Here is a 6,000-nt window from a genome sequence, read left to right on the forward strand (position 1 = left end):
AAAATCATTTTATGGGGCCACAGTCACCTGGTGTGGGAAGTCCTTCTGTCTATGTGTTGCTTTTATTGGTTAATGAATTAAGAAACTGTTTTCAGCCAATGGCTTACCAGAACACAGCCAGACTGGAAATAATACAGAGAGAGTAGGTGGGATCAGTGAGAAGCCATGGAGATGCCAGAGGAGAAAGATGCGAGCCGCTAGCCAGAACCTTGCTGGTAGGCCACGAACCTCATAGTAAAATATAAAATAATGGAAATGTGTTAAATTGGTGTAACAGCTAGTCAATAAGAAGCTAGAGCTAATAGGTCAAGCAGTGATTTAATTAATACAGTTTCTATGTGGTTATTTCAAATCGGGCAGCCTGGAACAAAAGAACAGCTTCCTGCCAACAGTGACCCTGATACCCAAAACACATGAAGATTCAACAAATAAAGAAAACTGCAAACCAATTTCCCTCATGAACATTGATGCAAAAATACTCAAGAAAATACTTGCAAGCAAAATCCAAGAATACATCAAAAAGATCATCCATCATGATCAAGTAGGCTTCATCCCAGAGTTTTAGGGATGGTTAAATATATGAAAATCTTTCAACGCAATCTACCATATGCACAAACTGAAAGAAAAAAAATACATGATCATTTCATCATATGGTGAAAAAACATTCAAAAATATCCAACACCCCTTTATGAAGGAAGTCTTGAAAAGATCAGGAATACAATGGTCATACCTAAACCTAATAAAGACAATATAGAGCAAGCCTACAGCCAACATCAGATTAAATAGAGAAAAACCCAAAGCAGTTCCACTAAAATCAGGAACAACACTAGACTGTCCACTCTTTCCATATCTATTCATTATAATACTGGAAGTTCTAGCTAGAGTAATGAGACAGCTAAAATAGATCAAGGGGATACAAATTGAATAGGAAAAAGTCAGAGTATCATTATTCACAGATTATATGATAGAATAAATAAATGATCCCAAAAAACTACCAGCTAAATCCTACAGCTGATAAACATCTTCAGCAAATTGGCTGGATACAAGATTAACTAAAAAAATCTGTAGTTTTCCCATATACAAATGACAAATGGTCTGAGAAAGAAAGCAGGGGAAACACCCTTCACAAAAGCCACAAATAATATAATACAATATAATATAATAATATAAAATAGCTTGGGGTAACTCTAACCATGCAAGTGAAAGACTTGTATGGCAATAACTTCAAGTCTTTCAAGAAAAAAAATTGAATAAGATATCAGATGACTGAAAGATCTCTCTTGCTCATTGATTGATAGGATTAACATACTAAAAATGGCCACATTACGAAAAGCAGCCTACAGATTCAATGTGATGCCCATCAAATTCCCCTCAAAATTCTTCACAGACCTAGTTTATTTCACTTGTATATTATCCTCCAGTTTTGTGCATAGTGTTGTGAATAAAGTATTTCTTTCCTTCGCAAGACTGTGTAAGATTTCTATTTTATATATTGGCCATATTCCCTTATTAAGAGATGATGGACCCTTCTGCTGCATCTATAACTTGGCTATTATTAATAATACTGGAAAGAACACAGGAGCATGAATGTCCCTTTGCTATACTGATTTCAATCTGAGAGATATATACTCAGGAGTAATAGATTGTTGGAACGTATGCCATTTCTTCGTTTATCTGTTGAATGACCACTGTACTATTTTTCATTACAATTTATCTTTCCATCAACAGTGGACACGGAGCCTTTCTCCACATTAACCCAATATTCTTTACTGTTTATTGTGAGTAGAACATTCAATCTTACTAGTATAAGACAATATCCGCTGTGGTTTTAATTTGCGTTTCTCCAATGGCTGAAGATAATGAGCATCTTTGACTTTATCTCTTAGTCTTTAGAGTCTATTAAGGTTTATCTTTGGCCATGGAAACACAAGTGTTAGGCAGTGTTCCTCTTCCTGTTCACAGTCTCAGAGAAAATTTGTATAAAGAGGGAAGATTTCCTTTGACATTCAGTTTCAAAGATTTTTGTTTTATCAGTTGGCTTCACTACTTTTAGTCCCTTGGTGGGACAGGACACTGTCATCATGGATGCATGTAGTCAGGGATGCTGCTCATTCACCGTTGGTCAGAGGCAAAGAAAGGGACTGTTAACCATGAACATCCTCCAAAACAAAGCACACCACTAGTCTGTGCTTTTCAATTTCCAATGCCCCCTAGCTACCAGCAAGGAACTAGGCCTTCAGTTGAACAAATCAAAGTAGATTAGAGATATAAACTCTGACAGCTACTAAAATTAAGTGTAACAGACAGGGTAATTTACAAATAGTAATGTCTCATATTTTTGGAAGATAATGCATCCAGTGTCAATGTGGCATTTAAGTTTGATATAATAGCATTGGAATGGTTTTGTCTTTGTTTTCTGTGTTTTTGCAGTCATATGAGAATTTTTTATCTGGACCAATATTGTAGACCTATTCACTATGGTTTCTTTGGATATTTTTGTAGTTTCTGGTTTTAAACTCAAGTCTTCTATTTATTTGAGATAATTTTAAAATAAAATATGAAATAATAATTCAAATTATTTCTCTGCATGTAGCTATCTACTTTTAGATTTTTATCTTCTGTTTCTGATACAGTGATATGTTATGTAGTTCAAGCTAGCCTTGGATTTATTATGTAGCCCAGGAGAGCCCAACCCATTCTCCTTCAACCTCTGCCTCTTGAGTCCTGAGATTAGAAATATATACTACTAGGCTGCACACTGGGTATCTATTTTAAAATAATACACTCACTTTTATTACTTAGGGTCTTGCTTAGCAGCACACATAATTCCTTCCAGATGGCTCATATAAAAGCCATTAATATATTGCTGAGTTGTGTCAGTTGTAAAAGGGAGAAAATAGGGAATTATGGAGCACCCAGAAGTGAGCTTCAATGGTAAACTCCACACAAAACCCAAGTGACAATTAGAAATTATGGTAATACTAACATTCACTGGCAACTGAATTGCAAAGAAATGGCTTCCTAGATTCACTAGGAAGCACCGACTGATTTTAAATCTTCTAAGTTAATTAGAAAGAGAGACAGAGGAAGCCATGGTCAGGAAGGAGCCTACTCAGGTCCAGGCAAGGAATGGAAAGGATTCAGACTTTAGACTAAGAAGACAAAGATTCTAGCCCTCTTTGATAGACTTCAAAGAGTTTTGCTCTTGACCACATCCAAGAAAGCATTGCTTAAATAAAATTGATTCCCCCAGCCTCTGTCTTCTCTCGCTCTGATAGCACATCTAGAGTCAACACTGCCTATGCCCTATACCATCAGTGTTTTTACAGTTGTCAAGATACATAGTGTTGCCTTAGCTTTTTGCTTCTAACTTACACACACACACACACACACACACACACACACACACACACACACACATTTTACGCACACAGGTACACTAGTGGAGAAGGTGTTTCCATATTGCAAATATTGACTGTATGAATCAAACCCTTCTGGAACACAAACTAAATATTTTGTTTGTTTGGAAGATCTGGCTAGAATGCTAGATTTGACTGCATCCAAAAAAAATGCCTTTATTTATGGTCTTTACTGGAAACTTCTAAACTGTTGGCAACATGAATTTAAAAAAACAAACAGACGGGCGTGTCTTCATGACTTCAGTTGGTGTTGGACTAAACAATAAAAGACAATATCTCCTTTAATGTTTGTTTAATGTTTGAAAGTAAAACGGTTTTGCCCACATTGTTTTATCCACCAATGCTTTGCTTAGTTTTTGAGGCATCTAATGTAACTACAGCTACGGTGGGTGGGAAGCTATTCAACCATTGTCTTAGGTATATTGGATATTTTTCTTTAAAAAAAAAAAGAGAAACAAAAAAACAACCAAAAATCTTTTTTAAAAGAACAAAATAGGTATGAGGTCAAGAAATTTCAAAATGTGAGAGTAGAAAATGTTTCTCAGTTATAGCAAAGTGGAAAAAAATATAAAAATTCCAATGACACTAATATTTAACAAAGATTTATTTTTCATCTTAACAAAAAAAAATAACAGTTGGCGTAGAATAACCCTGTATTTCAGCCAGTTGGGAACTTTAAAAAACTATGTCTCTCTCTTCTCTCTTTTAATCTGGAAAAAAAATCAAGCAAAGTTAGTTTCTTGGGCACCCTTTAATCTCCAATTTTTGTTAAGAAGCACCCAAAAAAAAAAAAACCAGTGATTGCACAATTCCTAAATTTGAGGAAAGAAAAGTTAGAAGTTGCAGCTATTTAAGAAACACTGCAGCGGGGTCTCCACTAGAAAAGACTACTCAGGCACAGGCTTAAAAAAAAGAAAGTCCTTATTAGATTTTTGACAACTATACCCCAATCCTTTCTTAGGATGAGCCTTTAGTCACAAAAACCATATTCCAGTTAGACATACTTCAGTTAACAAGAACAGTTAGCCAGAAGCAGAACTGCCAAAGCCAAAAGCAAGGTTAGTACATTTAGAGACTTTCCAAAAACTGTAGACTTTGATGGATTAGGCCTTTGCTTTAGCATTGGCAGATGGTGCTTTCTACTTGTTGAGTTTTATGACCTGAATGCTCCCTCAATCATGGAGTCAGTTGTGCTAAGTTCTGGCGACCTACTAAGGTTTGCAACCATGATACAATACCAGAAAAATAGTTTACTTCCTCATGCAGTATTTGAGATTAAGAGAGTGTATGTGTAGGTATAACTTTCTTCTATTTTCTCAATTGAAGTCATTTCATAAAGAAAAGGAGTCACATCATGTGAAGCTTTGCTAATTTCATTTTTAAGTGTACATTTTCGAATTGTTGGTTGATAGGTAAAAATCATACATACTAACTGGACAGTGTGTAATATTTCAACACTGGTATAGATAAATAAAATGTTTAAAGCAGGTTAAACATACCTTGTTCTTCAAAAACTCTATCATTTCTCCAGGGAATATTTCCTAAATTCTTTCTTTTAGGTATTTGACACACAGGGAGCATTATTTTTGTCTACAGTCACCATAGTGTACAATAACACCAGGAAGGGTTACTACAATGGTTTTTATTTGGAAGAAATGTTTTTCTAAAGTGATTGTCTGGACACTTTTTTTTTTAATCTTTTAATGTAATAATTCAGCTTTGGAATTACACAAAGGCTCATAAAATCTGTGACTACTAAGAAAGACATCCCTTAATGGAGTGAAGTTATATAATGTACGTCCCTCTAAAAACTCCCAGAGCTGGATAGGTAGATGCAGTTTGTGGCTTTGAGAGGGGGGGCAGATGTGTGAACTGAAGGCTCGCTCTGAAAATGTCTACTCTGTCTTCCCTCATACTGTTGAGATATCTAAGCCAGAGCAAACACTCACTCTTCCAACCAAAATGAGAGATGCCACTTCAGTAATGCATACGCTTTTTTTTTTTGTAAATTTTATTAAATTATAAAAGTTTCCATTTCCGCCCCCCCTCCCAACACCCTCCCACTCCCCCCACTCCCCCCCCCTCCTTCCCCTCCGTCCCCCAGGGCAGTCAGGGTTTCCTGCCCTGTGGGAAGCTCCAGCTCCCTCCCCCTCCCTCCAGGTCCAGGAAGGCAAGCGTCCAAACAGACTGGATCCCCAAAATCCAGCATATGCAGAGGAAACAGGTCCCAGTGTCATAGTCAATGGCTTTTCAGAAAGACCCCGGGCCAGCCACAGTCAGAGAATCCGGCCAAATTCCGAGAATCTGGCTAGATCACGTCCTCGTTCAGTCCCAGTCCGACTGGCCCTGGTAAATTCTCATCAGATCCGTTCCCTTGTATCAGTGGGTGATAGCATCCCTCGCAGTACTGATTTCGTCTTTCATGTTCCTCCTCCTTCCGCTCCCCCTCCGGACCTCGGGGGGCTCAATCCGTTGCTCCAATGTGGGCCTCCGACTGCATAGCCGTCCTTCGCCAGACGAAGGATCTATGGTGATAAGCAAAATATACATCAGTATGGTCATGGGCCACGGCCGATTCAGG

The sequence above is a fragment of the Myodes glareolus genome, chromosome 26 (assembly GCF_982192425.1).
Source record: "Myodes glareolus chromosome 26, mMyoGla1.1, whole genome shotgun sequence".
NCBI lineage: Eukaryota > Metazoa > Chordata > Mammalia > Rodentia > Cricetidae > Myodes > Myodes glareolus.